Raw genomic sequence first — 27,470 nt, 5'->3', positions numbered from 1 at the left:
TTTGTTAATGTAGGCTAGGATTGCATTGGCTTTTTTTTCTCTTTTGGCAGCTATAGCACACTCCTGGCTCATATTTAGTAGTAGTAGTAGTAGTAGTAGTAGTAGTAGTAGTAGTAGTAGTAATAATAATAATAATAATAATAATAATAATAATAATAATAATAATAATAATAATAAAGTTGAAAGGGACCTTGGAGGTCAACTAGTCCAACGCCCTGCTCAGGCAGGAAACCCTATACCATTTCAGACAAATGGCTGTCCAGTCTCTTCTTAAAAACTTCTTCTGGAGGCAGGTTGTTCCACTGGTTAATTGTTCTGTCAGGAAGTTTCTCCTTAGTTCTAGGTTGCTTCTCTCCTTGATTAGTTTCCACCCGTTGTTCTTGCCATGCCTTCAGGCGCTTTGGAGAAAAGCTCGACTCCCTCTTCTTTGTGGCAGCCCCTGAGATATTGGAACACTGCTATCATGTCCCCCCTTGTCCTTCTCTTCATTAAACTAGACATACCCAATTCCATTACGGCTCCATGATCCCTCTCACAGTTACTACTATTGAGCAGGGTATCACCTATTCTATACCTCTGCATTTGTTTTTTCTTGCCTAAATGTAGAACCTTAATTTCTCACTATTGAATTTCATTTTTTTAGATAGGTCCAGTGCTCAGTCCAGTCTGTCAAGATCCTTCTTCTTGAGCCTATTTTCTGAAATATTGGCTCTTCCTGCCAGTTTGGTGCAAATTTGATGAGTTCCCCTTGTATCCCCTCATCTAAATCATTGATGAAAATATTGATGAGTACTGGGCCTAAGACAGAGCCTTGGGGTACCCCACTGCACATTACCTAAGACCCTGCCTCTCTTGCCAGATCTATAATGAGTTGAGTAGACATAATTCAAGAAGCGCTCTTCTCTGGAACTCCAAATTGGATCACTAAAAAGCCCCATTGCACTAAGGCTTTCAAAAAAAGCTGTTCTTCTTCTCTTCTATTATTGCTACTAGGAATAATCAGCTTCTTTTATATTGGGGCTTGGGGGCACATGAATCAGTCTTTTCTTTCCAAACCTAACTGGGATAACCTCTGCAGCAAGCTAAAGCTTCATTAGCTTTTTCTGAATTAAATTATCCACTTTTGGCAAATTTCAATTCATGTGTTATGAAGGTTCAGAAATCTTGGAATAAGTTGATACTGTAGTACTGTACTGTATATCAATATGTCAAATATTGTCATACTATGTTATGTTCAGAAATGAGTATCACCATATTGCCCTTTTACGTATCAGTTTAATATTACATAAATGCCATCCTCTAATGATCTGCCAGGTTATTTTAGTATTCAAATCTAGCAGTCTCGCATTTTTACCCAGCACTCTGCCTCCACACCACTTAATTGGCAATGGATGAAACAGACAACAGTACTATCTAAAAGAGATTGCTATGTATTTATTTTCCAGAAATTAAGATTTTAATAAGTATGCCCACACCACACATTAATTCCTTAACATTAAACCAGGGAAATGATTCCAATATTGCTTATTTTAATGGGTATTCATTAATTTTACAACATTTCATAACAAAACTTATCAAAAGCTTAATCCTTCCCTCCAACTGATTTACAGATTTCTAATTTCAGTAGTTGAGTGTGTATATATATATATATATATATATATATATATATATATATATACATATATGACATTTTTTACCTTGAGTCATTAACAGAAGGTATTTGTCCATGACCCCAGTTCAGGGCTGTAATTATTACAGTGGCTAGAAAATCCTTCTGATTCTAATAAAGAATTGGATTTCAAGATACTTAATCTATCCTTCCATGCCATGTTTTTGCATGTTTCAGGGCTCTTCTTTGGGAAGAGTGAAATTATATGAGGAAAAGATGTTTAAAATAGAGTAATTATAGGCCAAAGGCAACATTCCCATTTGCTGTAGTGCTATGAAAAGGGAAAGTTGACCATTTCATAGGTATTCCTGTTCAGAGCAGCTTTGGAAAAAAATGGAATTATTGTTCCAGAGCCCAGAAAAGCAAGCTAATAAAAAGTATCCCCTACTAACATAAGGTCTGTGGTCTCAGATTTTCACTGAAAACTATCTCCATTTTTATGGAATAACAACAGTTTGAAAGAGAATTAAAGAAAAATGCTCACTAGTTCAGAATTTGGGGTTAATCTATATGTATGGCAGTTTTTGGGGGGTGAAAGCTCAAAGAGTTTTATATACAACTCTGTATCTGGGAATTATAGAGTACTAGAAATAACTTCTGTAATTAATTGCTCCTATGGCTAGATGCCTTGAACTAGGGCCTGAACTTTGGATTGACTTATTGAATACTGATCTGATTTGTACTTTGTCTTTTTCTTTCCTTGTGCTTTCTGAACTGGAACTCTTGAAAGCTACACTAAGCTTTCTGCCCAACTCTCTAGTAGCATGCTGGTTGGCTGGGAGGGCATTAATCTACACAACTATATTTGCTTTCACTTTCCTGTAGTCTCTGGCTAAAAGAGACCAAACATGGAGAGGAAAACCCTGGCTTTCACTGAGAATCCTTAGGACCACAGAGATCTGGGTAAGAACATAATCTTCTTACTAACAAACCACAACAAAAAGAGTTTTGAATCAATTCTTTATTCTATTCCAACAAAGCACATTTCATTATTTGCTTGTTGTTCACAAGCAATTAGCAACAGAACTAATGTGATTGCATTCTTTTCATTCCTCTTTGTTTTTATACTAAGGCGTTGCTAGTGGAATTTAATAGTTAAACGTGTGGAGCTGTCATTGGGAAGGATTTTTTTTGGGTTTGTTATTTGTATGACCACCTATCTTAGAGCACAACTCTGGGAGTTCACAACAACAATAAAACTACAAAGCTATAACACCATAAAATTAAAATTAGAAACCCAATGCCTCAGTCATCTTAATAGGATGCTGAATAACTGTCCATAGGCTCACATCACTTCTGAGTGAAAAGTCATCTCTTTATGGCCTTCAGGGAAGCAAAAGGGTGGGGACCTGCCAGATTGCTAGAGGGACGGTGTTCCACAAGGTAGAAGCAGCCATGGTAAAGACATGCTTCAAAGGTCACACTAGAGGGCAATATTTAAGGGATGGGATATAGAGTGTGCCTATCTTATACCATCCTGGTGAGCTGGGCAGATACTCTCAGGGAGACTATATCTCCCTATATCAGGGAGATATAGTCCTGCAAATAACCTGGTACCATGCCATGTACAGATGTAAATGGGATAACCAATATCTTGAATTGCATCTGGAAACCAGTGAAACCCATGCAACAGGTATGTTAACTAAGGAGCGCCCAACACTGTGAACTAGTTGTAGCTTGCAGGTGGTCTTCAACAGTAGACCCATGTAGAATGCATTCCAGTAGTCCCAATAGGAAGTGACCAAGGCATGAGTGACTCTAAGCAAGGCATTCCCAGTTCAGGAAAGGGAGTAACTTGTCCAAGATGAATCTCTGAAAGTTCCCCTGGTCATAACTATTATCTGGTCCTCAAGCCAAAGCCATAAGTCTAGAAGGACCTCCAAATTGCTCACCCATTCAGCCTGAGGAGTGAAATAGTATCATTCAACCTAACCCAAACTGCAGATGTGTAACTGGATAAGATACTCAAATCACTTCCTTAAATTTTAAAAAAATAACACTAATACTGTAAAATATAATCAGATTCATTTACAAAATAAAATTATGCAAATAGACCTATTCCTACAGTAGTTACATTAAAACAGTAAAGAAAATGAGACATCTGCTGGCCATCGAACTCCAGCAAAGAAACATTAAAATGTGCCTCTTGAAGCAGTTCCATATTCTCAATCCCATAACAACAAGGGTTGTTCTAGTTAGCTGTTCATTAGAGGTTGAAATAAAAATATTCCCTCAGCAGGCTTTCAGCTTCGTACATGAGCAGATCCATGATGGTGCAAGGAAAGACTAACTTTAAGTACAGTATTGTAAAGCTCCTAAACTATCCAAGGTTTAACATGTAATTGCAAAGCTACATCCCATCCGTTAGAGCAGGGGGAATGATTATGAGCTTGGGAGTGTAGGGGGAAGTGAACATAGAACATCATCAGAGTTGGAAGGGTCATTGGAAGTCTGTTAGTCCAACCCTCTGCTTGAGCAGAGACCCTGTACCTTTTCAGACAAATGGTTGTCCAGTCTCTTTTTGAAAGCCTCCAGCAATGGAGCACCCACAACTTCTGAAGGGAAGCTCATCCACTGGTTGATTGTTCTCATGGTCAGATTGCTTCTCTCCTTGGTTAGTTTCCATCCATTGCTTCTTGTCTTGCCTTCTGGTGCTTTGGAAAATAAGATGACCCCTCTTTGTGGCAGTCCCTTACAAGTTCAGTAATAGTACAGAGGAGAACCAGTTTGATGTTAAGGCACCAGGATACAAAGCAGGTGCACAAAGCCAGGTAACCTTGGGTCACATGTTCTCTCTCAGCCCTATGAAGAAAGCAAGGGCAAACAACGGAAATTTTGCCAGGAAAACTGCAGAAATTAGTCCAGGTGTTTGCTAGGAGTCAATACTGATATGGCACACAAAAAAGTGATAGAGAGAGACTCATGCTGCACTTGACACAGAGTGACTAATTAAGAATCTTCAGTGGACAATAGATTGAAACCATTTCAAATAGTTGATTATCCTGTGAGAACATAAATATACATTCCTTTCTTATACTCTCAGCAAGCTAAACTTGGTAGTAAGAGATTTTGCTTAGACTGAGATTAAAAAAGAAGAGCATATTTAAAACAAATAACCAGCAGAGGGGGAAATCCAAATACAGGTTTTATATTAGTCCATCATGCAAACATTTGAGGAGAAAGAGAGTTCAAAGTTTCAGATATACCCCACTTTAAGAAAATTACCAATAAAGGAAGGCTGGAGGATTCCTATTACAGTTCCCAAGATTTTATGTTCTGCCCCAATTCTTGGCATTCAAATTCATTAAAGAATGTCCAGGTGATTCTTGTTTCCTTAACCATATTGTATAGTTATATCAGCTAATAGTTCTGCTTCTTTGCTGATCTTTTTCATGACTTAACAAATATCTTGTTTTGTGTTTCTCATCCATAATGCAAGATGGAAATTATATAGTCATATTTGGTACTCCTGTCCTGAGAAATTGTTCTTGATGTTACTCCCACACCAGGAAAGGAGTTGGTGACCATGATTTTAACCGCAGATTTATATGAGTTTTAAATATTCTGTCTATTTTTGTATTCCTTCCATTTCCCTTATTTCCCAATTTCTAAACACCCACACTAAGAACATATAAATGTGGACCAAATCCTAATGAAAAATAGAAGTACTTTACAAGCAAATATTAATGACTCCATCATGATTACTTTAACTGTTTAAGATAAGTTTGGGGAAAATAAATTGTGGAAAGACATTAAATTTAATTCATTTTTTTCTCCAGAACTTCATATTTCTGTTCTGATAACCTAAATCAAAGTTCAGCATGTAGGAAGTTAATTAGTTCATCACTCTTGGCTAGAAAACATTTGTGCAATTTCAATTTTACTCATACAAGATTCTCATTAATGAAAGTACCTGCTTGGGTCATCACTTTGAAGCTTGTGATTTAAAATTAAAAGCAAGAGTTAGGAAGAGCATTGATATGTCTATGATAAGAAATGATTCCTTGAACCAATTAGACATTATTAATGAAAGAGAATATGAAACAAAATCAATTCAAGGTTGAGTGTGACATATAGTGCAACTTGTTTCAGTTTTATTTACTAATGCTTGAAATGCTACTGTTCTGTTCTAAGTCTTTTTGGAACTTGAATTTTCAATTATTCAAGGGAAACTTCCACATCTCTAAAACTATTTGTAGAATCAGAATAACATAAGAAATGTCTTCTAGATGTAATACCCCAGACATTTCTAGACAACAAAGGCTGGTGATCATTAGTGAGAATCTAAGTAGCTAAGAGGTACAGAAGAAAATAGCAGAGAAATCATTCTCCCATGGTCTAAGCAGTTTCTCCAGCACTGAAAGAGAACTGGTCCAGCTGGATGTAGGTCTGCTCTCTATCCAGAGAGGAAGAAAAAAAAGAAAGAGGGAGGGGCAGGGAGAGAGAGAGAGAGAGAGAGAGAGAGAGAGAGAGAGAGAGAGGAATGAAGGAGGTTTCCTATGTTCACTGCCTGCTTCCCACAAGGAAATACATGGGGAAGCTGAAAGGAATTTGGAAGTTTTGGATGAAGTCTTGTTCATTTATGGGTGGTTGGTTGGTCTTGTGACTGGTTGAATCACTAGAATTATTGGATCACAAGGCTGACTGAATCATAAGACTGATTGAATCACAAGACTGATTCTGGACTTGTGACTTTGTGATTGGTTGCTGTGAGGGGCAGAATTCAACTGATGAGGGATTGATTGGTTCTGTTGTTGGTTGTTGGTTCAGATGATCCACTTTCTTATTGATTCATAAGCTGGTTCTAAGTCAATATGTTTGTTGATGGATACATTGGTAGAATGCCTGGTGGCCAAAGACTTTGGCTTCATCCCAGTCAAACTGGTGTAGTTTGTTGTTAGTGTGATGGTTGATCAGGGACCTCAGGTCATGCTGTTTGACAGCCAACTGGTGTTCATGAATTCTATTTTTTAACTATTGTCCTGTCTGCCTGAAGTAGAACTGGTTACAATTGTTGAATATTATGTTGCTGCTGTCTTTTTTCCGTGTTCTGTCTTTGATCTTTGCAAGTTCCTATCTGAGTGTGAATGTGGGTTTGTGGGCTATTTTATTCCTAGGGACTGCAGTAGTCTTGCAGCCACTTCTGATGTGCCTTTGATGTATGGCAGGACTTGTTTCTGTGTTGTGTCTTGCTGTGTGTTTTTGGGGGGGTTGGGTGCTATGCATCATAATATAAAGTTCTTGGGATAATTATTACAGAGGAAAATGTTGAAAAGATGTTTCTCCTCTGCTTCTCTTAGGGCTTTGGTATTGCAGTATGTTCACTGTACATGTACAGGCATAAACACAAAAGGAAAAAGGAAAAGGAAATGAGATGAAAGAGAAACACAAGAGAAAACTCAGGTGCCAGTTGCAACAATTGCGGAGTTCTTACACAGATTATTTTGAATGGAATCAATTCAGGGAATATAATAACAAAAAAATGTACATTTTAACTCAATCAGGCTAAAACATCCTCTGTTTTGGTAGGGTCCAGTTTAAAGGGGGGAATTGCTTTGTTTTAACTGTCTTTTGTTGTTTTTAGGCTTTTAATAAGTTTAACTCTTACAATTAATTTCAACAGGCAAATATGAATAACCAGCTTCATAATTGCACTTCTTTCACAGGATTGGGAAACTTTAGGATTGGGAAACTTTAGTACAGGCTGTCCTGTACTTGTGGATTTCAACTCCCAGAATTTCTCAACCAGCAGGGACACCCTTACTCTAGAATATATTCAAGGAAAGGGACTTTCTTCTTGTTGCAGTTTCTGGTACATCATTCAAAACCTAAATGCAATTCAACATAGTTTTAAAAAATGTATAGGATTATACAGTCATTCAAATTAAGTAGAATTATAAATTTGATTCAACAATGTAAAGCATTTGCATCCAAGAATTCTTGCATCCTTGGTAAGCTAGAAAAAGGTGGAATAGACAACATCACCACCAGATGGATCTGTAGCTGGCTGGCAAACCATACTCAATGAGTAGTCCTCAATGGCCCCACATCCACATGGAGAGAAGTAAGCAGTGGGGTACCACAAGGTTCTGTCTTAGGCCCAGTACTCTTCAATATCTTCATAAATGACTTAGATGAGGGAATTGAAGGGGAACTCAATTCCCCTCAATTTGTAGATGACACCAAACTGGCAAGAGTAACCAACACCCCAGAAGACAAACTCAGGATCCAAAAATATCTTGACAAACTTGAACGATGGGCCCTATACAACAAAATAAGTTTCAATGTGGAGAAAAGCAAAGTTTTACATTTAGGCAGGAAAAATGAAAGGTACAAGCATAGATTGGGTGAGACCTGGCTCAGATCAGTGACTGTGAGAGGGACCTTGGAGTCCTAGTGGACAATCACTTGACTATGAGCCAGCAGTGTGCAGCAGCAACCAAGAAAGCTAATACAATTCTGGGTTGTATAAACAGAGGCATAGAATGAAGATCATGCAAAGCATTAGTACCGCTTTATAAAACCCTAGTAAGACCACACCTGGGATACTGCAGCCAATTTGGGTCACCATTTCTCAAAAAACATGTTGAGAGCTTGGAAAAAATTCAGAGAAGAGCAACTAAGGTGATCAAAGGCCTGGAGACTAAACATACAAAGAATGGCTGCAGGACTTGGGCTTGGCTAGTCTTAAAAAAAGAAGAAATAGGGGAGAGATGATAGCAGTATTCCAATATTTGAGAGGCTGCCACAAAGAAGAGGGGGTCACGTTATTCACCAAAGCACCAGAGGGAAGGATGAAAAACAAGGTTAGAAACTGATCAAAGAGAGAAGCAACCTGGAATTAAGGAGAAACTTCCTAATAGTGAGGACAATTAACCACTGGAACAGGTTGTCTCCATAAATCATGGGTGCTCTATCACTGGAGATTTTTAAGAAGAGATTAAACAGTCTCCTGTCTAAAATGGTATAGGTCCTCAGGGGGCTGGACTAGAAGACCTCCAAGGTCTATTCTATTCTATTCTATTCTATTCTATTCTATTCTATTCTATTCTATTCTATTCTTCTAGACTGTCAAAGTTTCTTTCCATCAACTCTTATTCAATAGATATAACCGAAAACCTGCATTTAGACCTGCATTTCACTTCTGTTGTACTATCTCTTATTGCTATATGAATAAAAATCTACCAAGATGATATCCAAGGACAGTGGTGTATATTTCCTATGTCTTCTTGTCTTCATGGGTAGTTACTGAAATTTTCCAAATTAAATGTGAAAATAGTCTTAAGAAAAAAAAATACCTTCATAATACTTCCATTTTATTAGGATCAAATCCCCAATGGGCAAGTATATTTATTAAATTACATTATGTGTGAGACAGAAAGGGACAGAAATTAAACAGCACATATATTATTAATATAAGGCCGAATATAAGAACCTTAAACCTAGAAAAAGAGCTCTATTTAAAAACCAAAGTTATGGAAGAGAAATAAGATCTCCTCAATGGAATGACAGATTAAACCAAAGTTACCTTTGCTGCTTGTACATTAGATCAAACCATCCAATTTTGGTAAATCAAAAGGCTTCTTTGAAATATATATCTAATAACTTGATCATTCAAAAATGTCCAGGTAGCTCTGTATTTACAAGATCAGGCAGAAACTTTACTCTTGATGTGTATTGAATGATTATAGAATATATACTTCTAAATTCTGTGTTTAGCCAGTGAAATGATTCTTTTAAGCCTTTACAAAGAAGGATGAAAGGAACTTTTGCCTAAACATGTCATGAAATAGATTGCTTCCCCATAAGCATATACTTATTTTGTGTGCTTTATTACTGGGAAAGTAAGACATCATGACTGCCAATGTACTATGACTTTCAACTAAAAACCTCAGGTTGGGAGTGGAAAAGAAAGATTAAGGAAGGCAGTTACAATCTTTGCCTTGCAATCTTTATTCAGGTTATTGCAACCATTGGTATCTGAGATAAAGAGAACAAGCACCAGGATGGTACTTAAAGGGAACACACTGGTAAAATAATTCTAAAGGGACTGTGACTCCCATGTGAAACCATATGATAATGCAGAGACCTACCATTTATTTGCTGCCTTTTCTTAAACTAATCTGGGTGATTTTGAGCATTTTATTGGATTTCTTACTCATGTTAGAACTGCTTAGTCAGAAATGGCTGGAAGGTTAACTAGCAGCAGAGTGGGTGGTTAAAATCACAATGATGTAATGCAGGGATCCCCAACCCCTGGTCTGTGAATCAGTACCGGGCCGCAGCATGCCAGCAACCAGTTCGCAAAACAAGCAAAGCCCAACCCGTGGGATACAGACAGCACACAAAACCATGCACCATCCAGTCCACGGAGCTGGTCCCTGGTGCCCAAAAGTTGGGGACCTCTGATGTAATGGACAGCAGAGCAACTGGAGCATAGTTGGAGAGGAGAAGAGAGGTAGTAGAGTAAGCAAGGAGAAATCCCTTTAGAAGGCCCAGCTGAGTTCCAACTTTGCAACAGTGATATGTCTGTAGCTCAGATGTATATGCACAGTCAGGATGGGGCTGCTTTTCCACACTGTGAGGCATTTCCTGAAACAAGATATAGAAGGAAGAACCTGAACTGCTCATTGTAGACAACGAATGCCTTTTCTTTTGAAAATGACTGCATCTACCTTTAGGCATACCATAGTGGTGGGGCAGGTAATTGGACCAAGAACTTGTCCTGTGATTGTTATTTTATTACAAATATTTGCTTGTTGCACCTCTACTTAAGCCACTCATATGTAATAATGGTTATCCAAATCTTGGCTGCAACCCAAGCTCTGCGTGAGGCGTCACTATAAAATATCCAGAAACAGAAACTGGTACAACATATTGCAGCTAAGTTGCTAATTGGTGTAAAATAAAATGATCACAGAAGGAGCCAATTTGATGTAGTGGTTAAGGCATCAGGCTAGAAATCAAGAGACTCTGAGTTCTAGTCCTGTTTTATGCAAAAAGTCAGCTGTGTCACTTTCTTTCAGCCTCAGGAAGGAGGCAATATCAAACCCCCTTTGAAAAACCTTTCCAAAAAAACTGACATTATCTGGATTTTCCCTGGTAATCTCTGAGAATCAGACACCGTTCAACAGAAGAAAAAAGATTGATCACATAATGCTTACATTGGAAAGTGTAAAAGGAAAAATAATATTATTTTAATATTATTAAAAAGAAAAATAATAAATTGAATACATACAGGTTTGGGTGGTATGAAACACTCTATCTTCTAGTAAAATTCAAAACTGAAATGCTTATATGGGGACAAAATTATTTGACACTGATATTGAAGTTGTCCATTACTGGAAGACAATCAACAGTCACTTGTCTGAAATGGTATAGAGTCTCCTGCTTGAGCAGGAGGGGTATGTGTCTATATGTGTGTGTGTGTCTGTGTGTATATGCATGCACACATGCACACTAGCTAGCAACAATAATCCTGTGAGTTACATGTGATTAAAATACTGTAATATGGTGGCTTCCGGTTCTGGTTCATGGAAGTGCGGTCAAGCGAAGGGAATCGTCCCTTTGCTGATCGAGTTTGCCCTGCCGGTAGACCCCTTAGAGGGTCAAAAAAATGCTCTGGAGGAGCGTCTACTGTTGAGGAGGCTTCTTGGATAGTTTCAGAGGAGCGGCGTCTTCTTCTGTGCACCGAGTATTTCCTTTGGGCCGACAGGGTAAAGATCGGCCAGTAAAATGGCCGATCATTTAGCTGTGCCAACCGCAAGCCACAAGATTAGCTAAGCAAACGGACCTACCATGGAGAACTCAGTGAGACTTTCCTTCCACCTCTATTTTCTTTACACCTGTGAAAAAAAAAATTTTCTTGGAATTATTCCCTTTTCTGGTGAAGCGGCTTTTTAAATGGAGAAAGAGAAACACAAAGGATTAAATTTACTTTTGTTTTAATGGTTGATTTTATTTTTGGATATTGGGAGCCTCAAGAAAATTTTTTATAATATTTGGAGAATATTGTTTGCTTTTATCTTTATGGTGGCCGGAAGGATTGAATATCTGATTACTTTCTGGAGGACACTCTTGGACAAATTTATTCATTGTATTTGCTATCTTTTCTTCACTGCAAAGGCTTTCATTTTGTACAAAGGAAAAGATGAGGAAACTGGGAGGAGATGGATACTGTGATCGTTTTTTAAATATAGTCTCCTTCAAAAGGATAAGGATTTGAAATATAATAAAGATGGAGGAAACATTTTGGAAAATGTGGAGAAGATAATTGCTTGTTCAAAGGAGATTTCTTTGTATCGACAAGGAAAAAGACAAGGACTAAGTGAAACATCAGTTCTCCAGCATGATTGGATGCAGAACCCACAGATGGGTTGTCTTAATCTATCTGCTCCAATTAGACTAAGTCTGAAATTTAGTACCGCCCCCTCTGTGCCAATTGCACCCTAGTTTTAGACTTAGTCTCTTTGCTCTAAGATGCGTTTTTCTTCGCTCCTGGAGCAGAAGACTATGTATTCCTTTTTTTCTTATTCCTGTTAATTGAGGCAGCTCCCCATTTTCATTAATTGGTTTTTGACAATATTGACACAGATTTTTCCAGTGATCAATCCATCCTCAGCCTACTGCCTAGCCAGGCTGACAGGCTGATATCTAGAGACCCTTCCCTTCGGGGGAAATCCCTTTTTCCTTCTTCTGAGAGCTTCCCAAATTTCCACCTTAAGAGTCAAGCTCAAATTTGAACTACCAGAGGCAAGGTAAACCTCCTACCAGGAGCCGTTCCTCTGCTTCGGAAGCTCTGATTCACCAGCTGCCACTCTGACGATTCCCCAGCTGCCAGCTGATCGTCGGAAGACGCGAATTTCGCTCGCTGACAGCCTGCGGCTCCAGAAACAAGGGTAAACCTTGCCGTTCGACTGGGGGGCTCTGCAAGCGACGACGAGGCTCGTCAGGCCTGGAGGGAGCCTTTTCTAGGTCCCTCGGCCTCAGCAGATCGTCGCAAGCAACAGGAGAAAGTTTTGGGCGTGGACCCAATTTCCGAAGCCTGGAGGTCTTCTTGGTCCTCGGCCAGCCTCAGCGCTTCCCAGCTGCCTCAATTAACAACCATCCGCTGCGTTAGGAGCCCAAGTGATTCTCCGGAACGAGGGTTCATCGCAGCTTAGGCCTCAGGCCTCAAGGCCTTCTTCTAACGGCTGTTTTTTTGGCATGAACCTTGTGGCTGCCATTTTGAATTGAAGAAGTAAACTTACAGTTGGATAATCTTTTGGAAAAAAGACTTGATATCAATGGACAATGGACTTATGATAAGGAACTGGATGATTTCGCTTCAGAAGGACAAGTTGGCCTGCAGACGCCATTTGATTTTGAGATAGAGGAAACAACATGGGAAGAAGAGAAAAACGTGAGCAAAGAGGACGATATAAAAGAAAGGACTTTAATTGAAATTTATTCAATGTTAAAAAAAAGGGGAAATGATGTTTTGCTACGAGTCATTCAGATTAACTATAACTTTTATACTAATTTAACAAAATGCACAATGGGAGCTTCCTTTTTGGAGTCTATAGTGTGACAGGTGGAGGCCCGATTATGGAAACCTGTTTGGATTAGAAAGAAACCCAGAATACGATATAAATATTATAGTAATGTGGTAAAGGTTTTATAGTGATCTGGATTGATTTGGATTTGGACTTTGTTAAAAAGGCTTTATATGTTTTTAATATTAGAGATGGTACAATGAGAAAAGAACTGAAATATGAGAAATGATGGAATTAATTATTAAAGATTTGGAGAAACAGTAAAAATCAATAGAATATTGGTCAGAAAGAGAAAAAAATATTTTTGGAGTTAATAATGTTTAAATAAAAAAACACTTGGGGCACTTGAATAGTAAGTGGATATGTTAGTTTAAGTTTAAATATTTGCAAAATTAAGAAAGCATGACACAGGATCTTTGGGATGGATATTGAGTTTTTAAACTTTTATTGATTAATGAAATTTATATAGAGTGATATAGTTAATGAAAATTTGTTTTAGAAATGTTTTAATGAGCTTATAATAATATAAATAGATAGAGAATGTTAGTTTATTTTTAATTATATTAACTTGGATGAAATGTTATATTAGTGAATGAATTGGTTTTAGAAAGATATTGACTTGATTATAATGTTTTTAAATAAATGGAGAGTTTATTAAGCTTAAGTTTAAATGTGTGAAGAAATATAGGTTTTTATAGATTAATTTTTTATTGATTAATGCAGTTGATGGTTAGATATAGTAATGAATGAATTCATCTGAAAACGTATCAATTTGAGTGTAATATTCTATATACTGTAGGTAGAGAGGGAAATTTTTAAGAAATAATGTGTATATATTTACTATGTTATTGTTTTCTGAGGTTTTTGCGGGTATTTGTATGTAGATCTTTGGTTGTTCGGGTTTTCTCCCGCATAAAATTGGAAGTGTCTTGGCAACGTTTCGACGAAGTCTCATTCGTCATCTTCAGGCTGGTGTTTTTAGCTTCGTGCTTTGAGCAGCAATGTGTGGTCTTAGCTGTTTCTTCCTTTTAACTGCCAGTGGGGGTATGAACTGATTGGGTGGGAGCTTGGCTGTGTTCTGATTGGGTGGAGGTGTGTTCTGAATGGTTAGGGGCTTGGCTGTGCTCTGATTGGCTGGGGGAGTGTTCTGTTTGGTTGTGCTCAGGTTAGTCTGAGTTGCAGAGGGGTTTAAGATTTTGGGCTGCCTTGCTATTTTTTGGCTTCTCGTTCGTGGTTGTGTCTCCTCTTCATGGAGGGTGTCAGTTTGCTTCATGTATGGATTGGAGGGGTTTAAAGTGGCTGATGATGCAGCTGTGGTCTGGCTTCTGGTTTGTGGTCGTGCCTCATCATCGGTGTGGCTTTGGGTTTGTTTTTTGCATGGATGTGTGGTGGTGACATCCTGTGTGGTTTTTGTGAGTGTGGGTCTGGTATCATTTTTTGTGTTAGGGAGTCGTTTGTCAATAAGGGCGGGTTTCCAAATGGCTGGTAGGCGGGAGGTATCATCTCGCTTGTTCATGCTGTGTGGGCGTTTTTCTATCTCGATGGCTTCTCTGATTATTCTGTTATTAAAATGTTCACTTTTGGCAATGGTTCTGGTATTTTTAAAGTCAATTTCATGTCCTGTGGCTTTAAGGTGTTGGACCAGGGAAGATGTTGGTTCCTCTTTTTTGACTGAGTTCTTATGTTCTTCAATGCGTGCACTTATTCTTCTGTTGGTTTGTCCAATGTATGTGGTGGGACAAGTGGTGCATGGGATTTCGTATACTCCTTGATTTTCTAATTCAATTTTATCTTTGGGGTTTCTAAGGATGGTAGATATTTTTCTGTTTGTGCAGAATGCTGTTTTGATGTTGTGTTTATGTCCATTTTTGTCCATTGTATTTTTGTCCATTACTATGTTATTGTTTGCTTTTTTAAAAAAATGATCACCATATTTCCACGTGGATTCTTAAGCTGTGTTGGTGTAAAATGGAAAACTAATAAAAATTGTTTGGGGAAAAAAAAGATACTGTAATATGGTTAGTTTTCATAGTTCATGCAAGGCTTGAATCTGTTTCTCCACAATCTTAGTCCAATACCTTATCCATCATACCATGTTTGCTCTTGGAATACCATTTATCTATCTGGCAACACTGTTCCTGACTTTCAGACTCAGATATTTCCTAATATCATCTATAATCTCTGGAAGTACAAACCTGAAACCTCCAGCACATAACATACATACTTCTTCATTATGATGTGACTCATTCCCGGCCCTCCCCATCCCTCTGTCTCACATATTTGCATTAAATATCATCTGGAAAATCTTGGGGAGCTTTTCTGCACTGTTCTTTCAGAGAACTGATGCTAATGCAATCAAATCTTTAAATGGAATTAACTCTCTGAATTGAACTGGAAAGTTGAATTTGAATTGATCCAACAATTTAGAAAGGAAAAAAGGCATTTGCTTCAATATCAGTTTGTAAAATTGACCTGATTTAATGTTTCAATTTAACTGAGCTTTCAGAATTTAGTCAAAATACTGAATCATGTGAAATAAATCAAAGATAAAACCGAATCTTATCTGCATTTTCATAACATGTAATCTTTCTGCAATCTCAACATTACCATTTTCTCTAGAAACAAGAGCATTTTATGGTAAATGCTGCCACTATTGCGTGAATAGGAAAAAAAAACAAGTGGTTTTATGCTATCTCAAGCTTCCTCCTTCCATTATATATTCAAGATTTAATATTTATTGCTACGTATATGTAGGATGTGGGTCTATACATATGTTGTTCATAGTATGTTTAGGTGTGTGTCATGTATGTGTTTCACTTTGAGAACGGGCATCTTATAGGCTAATTATCACTGGCAGGATAAGAGGACAATAAACCCATCACAGGAAAATGTATTAAAAGGTACAATCAGCTCACCATCTACATGCAGAATAGCATATTTCCATTTCAAATGTGAATCATATTACACTTTGAACCTTTCATATTTTGATACATTATCTTGGGGTTTGTGCTCCCTCAGGAACCGCGATCTGTATTCTCCTTGAGACTATATCTTCAGAATCGGCAATTTGACATTTAAGGAAATAGGGCACTGGGGCTTTTGTTGAAAACTAGATATGGCATCTAATGTTCCTGTTTTGATCACTGCTCCAGTAAACACAGAGATTGTTTTCTTTCTCATTCTGCAAAATACAGAGTGGAATATTGTAGTCTATTTGCAAGACACCACAATAAACCCCCTTTTTTAAAAAATGAGTTAAATTAATGAGATACTTTGTATCATTAAACTGCAAGACATCTTCAATGAAGTAAGTATTAATTGAACATGACAGAACAGAGTCCATCCTGGAATCTCTGTTAACATATAGAGCAGACCCTTAAAGATTTTGGAACTTGGCAATGAGAATAGAGAAATTCATATGTGTGCTCTGCCTTTCTTAAAAAATGTACCAAGTGTTATGTTCTTTTTAGACTTCATTTGGGAGAATAACAACTGAGAACGTCTGACAGACAAGAAGATGACTAGATTAGAAATGGTGTATTAGAAGAAGAGACCTGACACGTGGAGGGATGGAAGCTGCCATGGGCTTGATTAGGATAATCTCAGGTCCAACAAGCACAAATGGTCATATTCTAGCTCTAGTCTTTACCTGCAATTAATTGATATTGACAGATGTTAGATATATGTTTCATCATAATTCCATGGTTTCAATCAGGATCATATATCCCATAATGTCCATAGGATGAGAGGACCAGATATGATAATCTGTCATTGATCATCTAAATATGATGGATTTAGATCAGGAGTGTCAAACTGCTGGCCCATGGGACGGATGCATCATCCAGAAACCGCACTCACCCCATTGCCAGCAATGGCAAAACTGTCCCGAAACATCTTGTGACATCAAGTGACATCACAAATTTGACATGTCTGATCTAGATCAATATCTAAGGTTACTTGGGGTTTTTCCTTTCCAACTATTGGTGCAGAAAATATTTCTGCAAAATGTTGAAAAAAATCACACTTTCCCTCTCCTACTGCTAATTATTTCATGAACAAGACAACTCCTCAGACATTTTCTAAAGCACTAGCTAGGTTGAGCACTTGAATTTCATGGAAAGCAGGCTCACTACTATGGAGTTCTTGCTAAGAAATGTGTGAAAACACAGCACACTGACTTGGACATAGCAGCAACCATGCTTAGATAACAACTTGGACAGGAGTCACATGAGTGAAGACTTGAGGAGAGCCTAGCCAAGAGTCACTGCTTCCAGGAAACTTTTTGAAATTGCCTCCTATAATTATCTCTGTTTGCATATTTGGCAGGAAGAGCAGAAACTCCCCTTGAAATTAATATAAGAGGAAAAGGGCAGCCACAGACACAAGGAGAACATGTGATATCTATGGATAGTCTCTCCCCCATTTTTGCTCCAACATGGTCAAGATTGTTATTCTTTTATTGGTATAGAATTCACTTTGACTATAAAGCATAGATTGTATGAAGCGGGATGAAGTATCAAGGCTTGCTAATAGCTTTCACTATACAAGATTTCATATTTTTACTTCCTTGGAGTGTTCATGATTCTTCTTGTCAAATTTTCATTTAAGAAGAAGTAAAAAGTATTTCTTCTCTCTTATACTTTTAGTCTCATGACTTCTTGTACAGGTTTTGAATTCCTCCATATCTCTAAAAAATAAATATTGTTCAGCCAAAAGAAAAACTCACTCAAAAATTTCTGTACTTGAAGCAATTGTCAACTGCATGGCTTTCTTGTTGGATACCCTGTTCCTTAATAATGAACCTCCAAAAGTGGAGATTAGGAAAAGGAGGACTGTCATTTTTTGAACTTGGCACAGGATTTTTTTTATTATTCAAATCAGAACTATTGGAAGGTATGAATCCTGACAGGTACATCCACAAACATTCTGGAAGCAAGAGGAATCTTGGTTCTTTCATCACCTCTCTGTCAGCCATCTGTTGAAAAGAGCTCCCACTGAAACTAATAAGAGGTAGCCAGGGTTTTTGCTGGAGTTGTTATGTGCATGTGTGTCTGGAAACTCCAGTTTTACTAAAGATAAGAAGGAAAGAAGGAGATGACAACAATGAGTGAAGAGGAATGTTGAGAGAAAAAGAAAACAAGTAGAGGTGGTCGTCAGTTTGTGATGAACAAAAAAATGAAATTTTGACCTTGGTTTTGCCAATTAGATAGATTTGCTGTTATAGAAATGGCTAGTTATATACTAATGTGTACTGTAAAAGTAAAATGTTGAGGTTTGTTATTTTGTACTGTGCTAAAAAGAGTTGGAAGTCAGCGCCTTTTTCTTTCTTCCCTTTTACCTCATACTTTCTTTCCCCTTTTCTTTTTTCTTCCCTTAATTTCCTGTTTTTATTTTTCTTCATATTTTATACATTGATAAAACAATAAAAGTTTTTTATATATATAAACTTTATATATTTCTAAGCATATATATATATATATATATATATATATATATATATATATATATATATATATATATATATATATATATATATTCAATGATTCAATCTTCGATCTCCGGGAAGAGTATACTCCAGTTATTTATTGTTAAAACAACATTTAAAACAATAAAAACAGTTATATACAAGATTAAAACAACTTAGCTTTCGCTGGTCCTCTGCCAGCGTCCTCAGAGTGGGGCTTAGGGGGTGGGAAGTTCTTTTTATCCCCTTGCTGATCCAATTGTTTTAATCTTGTATATAACTGTTTTTATTGTTTTAAATGTTGTTTTAACAATAAATAACTGGAGTATACTCTTTCCGGAGATCGAAGATTGCATCATTGAACAAATATGCTCAGGATTTGTATTTTTATAACCATTAAGGATATATATATATATATATATATATATATATATATATATATATATATATATATATATATATATATATGAATAAAATAAATAATACACGATCACCGGGAGAATTTTAAGTAAAAATACTTTACTAAAAAATACTTTACTAAAAAGGTTGCCAAGCTTTCATTGGGGGAACTCCCCAACATCATCAGGGCTAAACGGCCGTTCTAACAATGAAAATGAAAGCTTGGCAACCTTTTTAGTAAAGTATTTTTTAGTAAAGTATTTTTACTTAAAATTCTCCCGGTGATCGCGTATTATTTATTTTATTCATAACTATGCCCGGGAGTCGCATTTTTACTAACATTATTGAATATATATGTCAAACTGTTTCTATTTTACATATATATATATATATATATATATATATATATATATATATATATATATATATATATATATGTTTTCTGAGGTTTTCGCGGTATTTGTATGTAGGTCTTTGGTTGTTCGGGTTTTCTCCCACGTAAAATTGGAAGTGTCTTGGCGACGTTTCGACGAAGTCCCATTCGTCATCTTCAGGCTGGTGCTTTCAGCTTCGTGCCTCGAGCTGCAGTGTGTGGTCTTGGCTGTTTCTTCCTTTTAACTGCCAGTGGAGGTATGAACTGATTGGGTGGGAGCTTGGCTGTGTTCTGATTGGGTGGAGGTGTGTTTTGATTGGTTAGGGGCTTGGCTGTGCTCTGATTGGCTGGGGGGTTGGCTGTGCTCTGATTGGCTGTGCTCTGATTGGCTGGGGGAGTGTTCTGTTTGGTTGTGCTCAGGTTAGTCTGAGTTGCAGAGGGATTCAAGATTTTGGGCTGCCCTGCCATTCCTTGGCTTCGCGTTCGTGGTCGTGCTTCCTCTTCATGGAGGGTGTCAGTTTGCTTCATGTATGGATTGGGGGGGTTTAAAGTGGCTGATGATGCAGCTGTGGTCTGGCTTCTGGTTTGTGGTCGTGCCTCATAGTCAGTGTGGCTTTGGGTTTGTTTTTTGCGTGGATGTTTGGTGGTGACATCCTGTGTGGTTTTTGTGAGTGTGGGTCTGGTATCATTTTTTGTGTTAGGGAGTCGTTTGTCAATGAGGGCGGGTTTCCAAATGGCTGGTAGGCGGGAGGTATCATCTCGCTTGTTCATGCTGTGTGGGCGTTTTTCTATCTCGATGGCTTCTCTGATTATTCTGTTATTAAAATGTTCACTTTTGGCAATGGTTCTGGTATTTTTAAAGTCAATTTCATGTCCTGTGGCTTTAAGGTGTTGGACCAGGGAAGATGTTGGTTCCTCTTTTTTGACTGAGTTCTTATGTTCTTCAATGCGTGCACTTATTCTTCTGTTGGTTTGTCCGATGTATGTGGTGGGACAAGTGGTGCATGGGATTTCGTATACTCCTTGATTTTCTAATTCAATTTTATCTTTGGGGTTTCTAAGGATGGTGGATATTTTTCTGTTTGTGCAGAATGCTGTTTTGATGTTGTGTTTATGGAGGATCTTACTGATTCTGTCTGTGATGCCTTTTATGTATGGGAGGATGGCTTTGCCGTTTTCTTGTTCTTTGTCTTGGATATATATATATGTAGGTCTTTGGTTGTTCGGGTTTTCTCCCGCGTAAAATTGGAAGTGTCTTGGTGACGTTTTGACGAAGTCCCATTCGTCATCTTCAGGCTGGTGTTTTCAGCTTCATGCTTCGAGCAGCAAAAAGTAAAATAGAAACAGTTTGACAAAGAGTTAAAGATTGACTTACCCATCAGTCAGCTAAAAACGAAATATTCATGGCAAAGAACTGGGAGAAGAAAATAAACTGAAAGTGAAAGGAATCCTCAAGAAAGTGTCCCCAACTATACAATACATTCAATGAATGGGAAGTTTTCTCTGTGTACCTACTGTACTTCCAATAAGAGCAGTCATGTTATTGTAAGATAATCATTCCTAACATTCCTTCTGAATCTGTCTTTCTGCATCTTCATGAGATTATTCAGCATCCTACACTCTTATGACAGTGGTGACGAACCTTTTAGAGACCAAGTGCCCAAACTGCAACCCGAAACCCACTTATGCATCGCCGGGTGCCGGGGGGCGTGGCCACTGAGTGGGCATGGCCACTGAGTGGGTGTGGCTATGGTAGTCGTGGCAGCATGGGTGGGCATGGTCAGGGTGGGCGTGGTGGATGTTGTGGAGAGCTGCACATGTGTGGAGAGGAGGAGGGAGCAGCTCGGCCCAGCAAAGGCTTGCATGCCACAAGAGACGTCTCCGCGTGCCACCTGTGACACACATGCCATAGGTTCGCCACCACGGCTCTATGATGTAAAAAAAAAGGTTGTGACATTGAACAGGGTTCCCTTCTTAGAGCTAAATACATTCATTCTTTCAGTCTATTCTTTAATCTGGAGACTATGTTAATACTTGCTGCCTTTCCCTGAATCTGTTCTGATGTTTCTGAATATTCTAAAAGTATAATCTATAGAACTGAGATAACTATTCAATATGTGCCTCATCCAATGCAGAATATAGTAGAAACATTGTTTTCCAAGCTTTTAAAATTGTATTTTTATTTATGCAATCTAGAGTTATTTGTCTTTTTAGTAACCACATTAAAATGCTGATCAGGGCCAGCTATGGAAAAGTCAAAAAAAAAAAAAAAAAAATCAAGATGGCAGTCACAGTTGTGTGATTGAAGTCCTACATCTAATGTATATGTGAACATCAATTCATGTATAAACTACCATCTTGATTGTTTTTTACACACACACAGCCTGCCACATACACACAACTGACATGAGTGCTGCTGATTCATCACTCCCCAAAAACTGCTACCTTTTTTAAAAAAAATATTGGCAAATAAATTGCAGCAATAAACTACAACTCCATTATACCTTTTATACATCATTATACAACTCCATTATACTTTTTATACATTATTCCGAGATTTATCTCACTGTTCTTATTAAATCACATTTCATTTTGTTAGTTTAATCTTCTTTTTCTATCTTATCATTTTGAATTTTCTGAAGTACTTTTGTCATTCTGATCCCAAATTGTTGAACAGATTTATTATGCATTTGTATGCTCCTCTACTGCCACATGACCTAGATCTCTCATAATAACATATAGTTCTGCATCTCTGAGGGAAACTATAGTAGAAACCCAGATAATATTGTAGTTAAGATGGACTAGGAATTATGGCATTCAAGTTCAATGTACTCAACTGTGACTTTGGGTCAGTCTCTTTCATGTTCACCAATGGAAAAAATGAAAAAAGTTATATTAGATATATTGTCCTGAGCTGCTAGAGAAAAGGAGGAGAATGTAATTGTAATAGATAAATGAATAGAGATAAGTCAATAAATTCCCACATCCAAGTAGATCCCTCAACACATAAATAACTTGTCCTCTCTTGACAACTTAATGAATCAACCCATAGAGACAAAGGACCTAGAAGATGACAAAACGTATGATGAGATTTCTAATTCAATAGCTTGATCCAGAGAAAGTCCACAATCTCCAAGAATCTCAATCATTAGGGATGTTATAAAACTCATTTGAAGAAATATCTTTTCCAAGAAAATGTATCTCATAATGAAGGCTGGTAGGTTGAAAGATCTCATCTTCTCAACAAAACTCAACTGCAGGCCATCAGATTGATGTCCTTGCAGAGTGTCAACACATGAGAAAGATGTTACAAAAAGTTTTTAAAAGAAGGTAAAAACTATCAAACACTAATACAGAATAAAGAAACAATGAAAGAAAAGGATAAAAAAATCTTATCTAATCTAATTTCCATTCTTTTTTTAAAGATTTAGGTTGCTTCAGTGTCACTGTCTGGCTCTATTTGTATAGCACACTAAACTCATTACTAAACACCAGAGTCCAAATGGTGCAGGAGAGAATTAGTTCTAACTCCAAAGTTCTGAAGTTATTTTAATTATCTTATCCTTATTCTCCAAAAGATGAGCAGTAAACCCAACAATGAGAAGTAGTTTCTGAAGCTTGCCAGTTTATCCTCCAAGAAAAAGAGTTGACAATATGGAATGGCTGAAGAAGCTGGCGCCTCTGTTCTATAACTTACTGCCAAGAAGTAATTGTGTAGTTGCAGAATTTGGGGTGGAAAACTCTCCCATCTGGGTCAAATAAATCCATCTCACTTGGATTTTTTCATAGCCCACAATCTACTCATCCCACACACATGGGTTCACAATCTACATGACTTGCTAATTAATGTAGACATATTCAAATGTATATATAAATATATGTACATATCTAGAGTACCTCACTTACTTAAAACTGGGAAGCTTATCTAAAAGAAGTGCCTAAATTTAGGCTGCCAACTCACAGTAAGATTCTTGATATGTTGCCACAAGAGTCTGAGACAAGGATTAAAATGAGCCACTACTGAACTGTTACTTTATTGGGTGCTATGCGAAATGACAATTTTGAAGGACCAATTTAGATTAACATATACACATGTACTTTTTATTGCTGGAAATGAATAACAAAATAAATTATGTAACTGTATTTGCTCCTAATTTATCTATTCCTATTATCAGCTCTACATAGTGACCAATCCTGTAAGATGAGTGAAGAAAGAAAATGAAACCAGCTGGTGAAAGGGCTGATGGGTAAGTGAAACAAAACATTAAGAAGACTAATGATATTTTGTGATGTATTTGTCACTTGATTCTCAGATGAAAGATTTATAAATCTTCTTTCTCACCATTTTTGAATCTTCTAGAAGACATTGCTTCCAGCACTGATGTCTCTGCTAAGGCATACACTACAAAGATTATGTAGTTGATAGCTGTCTTCCTGATTGGTTTTCTATCTTAATCCATGAGGTGATCATGTGTTGATCTGCAGGATATATTTGTCTAGGAACCAATTATCCTTTAAATGCAGAATCTAGGTATTCCTAATTCCATGAGTTTCTTAAAAGTTTTGTCACAGTCATCACAATCGTTAAAATAATCTAATTACAACCACTCTTATTTGTTCTGCAGTTAACATTTTAATCTTAGCATTTTCTATCTAGCCTGCTTTTTTAATCACACAATTTCCCTTTAATATCTAGCACAAGTTCAACCCTCTAAGTCAAGAATAATAATTGCAAAGCAAAACAATAATAATTATCTGAAGAAAAACTCAATAAAATAATGTAATCAAAAGGTTACATTACAGCACTTATGTATAAATCTCCATCACCTTATATAAGATTATGCAAACATTTTCAGTTCTCACAAAATTCTCCTGGGAAGATATTTCACTTTCTTTTCCCCTTAATTGAGCTTTACCATCCAGATAGGATAATTATGAGAGTAATTGAGCAAAAATGATAACTCATAGCCTTTTAATACTCTTGAGAGAAAACCCCCTGCTCTGATGATTCAAATTATTCTTATATGCATAGTTGTAACATAGTTGTCTTCAAAGCCCTATTAGAAAGATAATGCCCTCAGGTTGCCCATTCATATTTCCATCTGCATTATAGACTATGGGGTTTTTGAAGGAGAATGAGAATATAGAGTGAAACCCAATAACACTGTAGGATAGAAGACATGACTCATTGAGAATTTACTATTACTTTCTTTGAAATCGTTCTGTACTTAAAGTGAGGTACATCATCTGAAAAATATAAAGAGGGCCTTTGATCTTTTATTATTTATCTGTTTATGTAATGCACTTGTACTCTGCTCTTCAGCAGGAAAACCATGCAGAATTGCTTCCAGATCAATAAAAACAAGATGATCCTTGCCCCCAGGCTTACACACACAGAAGGGGGAGGAAATATTTCCTAGAATTTATTTGACGAACATATTAAACGCCTCCTGCAATGAAGGAAAAAAAAACACCTTGTTCTTCCAGCTGTAATTGTGAATGAAAAAAGATTATTTTCTTTATCTCAATTGGAAAAAAAAATTAGAATCTGCAAAACCCAATGCATGGATTTTACCTTCTTTTTTTTTTGCCAAAAATACTAGTCAGGTAACTTCGCAAATATTTATTGTTATTGTTACTACAATAATATCTTCTCAGTGGGAAAATCCATAATGAAAGATTTATTAATGGAAACACCCATCCACCCCACCACCCACCCACCCACCCACGCACAAACACACAAGTACACATATTCCTTTAATGTAAACATGTTTTGGGACTAATTGGTAGGAAGTAAATGATATGGAATACACAATTGTAATTGCTAAGCCAAAGGAAAGGTCCATTGCAGAAACATATACTGCAATGTTTATTATTGAGAACACCCTCTGGAGGTAGAAGTTAAGGAAACCACCATGTCACAAATCTATTTCTGACAAGTTAAATTATGTCTAACTCAAATCTTCATGAATGCAGAGAATGAGATAACTCATCATGGCCAACTCACTACAGCCAACTAGCCATGGGACAACATGCCATGGCTAACTCACCATGGGACAACTTGCTGCAGGTCAACTGAACAAATACAAAAGTTAAATTAATTTCAACAGAATTGTGGCCAATAATAATAAAAGAAAGAAAGTCAATCCAGAAATACAAAAGTTACAATAATTTTGACAAAAACGTAGTCATTGATCATAAAAGTATCTGAATGAAACAATTAATACAACATTGAATTATCCTGCAGCAAGTTGTCCATGGTGAGTTGTCCCATAGTGAGTTGTCACCCTTGGAGCATAGTTAGATATTGTTTTTTAAAAAGACTGTAATGAGTTGAAAATAAAGGATATTACGTTAGGCTATTACATCTATATTTAACTTTAAAAAAAAACTTCTACCATGAAATGTGCTACTTCCAAAACCAAGCTCTGAAATGGCCATCTCACTCTAGCTACTGAGCTATCAGTGTTTTTGATTAACTACAACCATTATCTATAGTTTTATTGCTGGTTAGATATTTCATGTCCTTTTTCTTTTTCTTCCATTCAGTCATGTCTGATTCTCAGACACTGCCTGGGCAGGTCACTGCAGTTTTCTTGGCAAGGTTTTTCAGGAATGGTTTTCCATTGCCTCCTTCCTAGGGAGGCACAAAGTCACCCAGTTGGCCTTATACTTCAGGCAGAAAATAATAATGCATAAATTAGTGAACATAATATGCCTATAGGTGAAAAATGTATATTATAAAAAGATATCCAAAAAGCCAGTAAGGTAGAGAAAGATTAGAGACATTTATTTCTAGGAAAGCAAGTACAAGTTTTAAAGAGAATCTCAGACTGATATTGAAATAGGATGAATGGGATGGAAATAAGATGAAGATCATACCTAAAAAATGGGGGAAAGGTGACTAAAATGATAAATTCACATATCATAATTCTTCATTCACACACATATGTTAAAGACACTGTCTCAGAGTGGTGGAGGGAAATAATAGAAAAATGGACTATATTGCATGAACTAATCCTGAAAACCTAGGTCCCACCCACTGTATTCCATTGGCCTTACTTTCATGAACATTTGCCCAGCAGAGGTAGAAGGTTTGCACCTCTCTGTATGTTGCTGAACTATAGTTCATGGAAATTCCAGCTAGCACGGCTAAGAATATGCGGGAAGCTATAACTCAGTGGTGGCGAACCTATGGCACGTGTGCCAGAGGTGGCACTCAGAGCTCTCTCTGTGGGCACATGCAACATGCCCTGGAGGTGGCAACTGTCCCTCTTCAACCAGCTGTCTGCTAACTAGCCAAGGTCCCACGTGGCCAGATGCATCCTGGCACGGCTGGTTTCCCTCCCCCCCCCATCCCGTCCCTCCTGGCCTTGCATGCTCTCCTTTTCATGGACACGATCCACTGCATCACCTCCTCAGCTGTTGGCCATCCATCCATCTCAGAGGTGGCTTCTTTGAACTGCTGGCAGTGGGCTGCAGAGCTCCAGAGTGCGCCGGTCAAGGGGCCGGCAGGTTGTGGCAGCTGACGGACACTGTTGGCCCCCATGTGCTCGCTGGCCTCTGTGTACAGGGGCCGATGGTGTCAGGCAGCAGCTGCCCCTTGCCTTGCCCCATGGCAATGGCACCCCTGCCCTGCCATGCCTCCCACCCCAGGATGAGCCTTCCGCTTACCACCCCACCTATCAGAGACCCCCTGGATCTCCCCCAACCCTGCCCACCTCCCACAGGCATCCCTCCACACAAGCAACATTGAGGTGACTATGCACCTTGGCCACACCCACCCAATCTGCCATAACCACAACAGCCACACCCACCCAGTGGGCCACACCCACCTGATACCAGGTGATAAATAAGTGGGTTTTGGGTTGCAGTTTGGGCACTCAGTCTCTAAAAGGTTCTCCGTCACTGCTCTAACTGATTTGGTTGGCCACCTTATATATAAGATGGCAGTCCAAAACAATTGAAGTCATTTAAATAATAAAATGAATTGTCCAAAATGTGTAGAGGGCTTACAAATACTAATTGCTG

General features: G+C 37.7%; 1 long non-coding RNA gene across 1 annotated transcript in view; it reads left to right on the top strand.

Annotated features, from left to right (window-relative positions):
• Positions 1-2,496: 2,496 nt before the first annotated feature.
• The window catches only part of LOC120300700, a 35,503-nt gene continuing 10,529 nt past the window's right edge, over positions 2,497-27,470 (top strand). The window contains exons 1-2 of the long non-coding RNA XR_005554717.1: positions 2,497-2,572; positions 23,615-23,686. This is a non-coding gene — a long non-coding RNA (uncharacterized LOC120300700). The remainder of the gene's footprint in view (positions 2,573-23,614; positions 23,687-27,470) is intronic.

The sequence above is a fragment of the Crotalus tigris genome, unplaced genomic scaffold, assembly GCF_016545835.1.
Source record: "Crotalus tigris isolate CLP2741 ecotype Arizona unplaced genomic scaffold, ASM1654583v1 scf7180000024349.2157984, whole genome shotgun sequence".
Classification (NCBI taxonomy): Eukaryota; Metazoa; Chordata; class Lepidosauria; order Squamata; family Viperidae; genus Crotalus; species Crotalus tigris.
The sequence above is the reverse complement of the archived record's forward strand: the minus strand, read 5'-3'. Positions and strand labels throughout refer to the sequence as shown.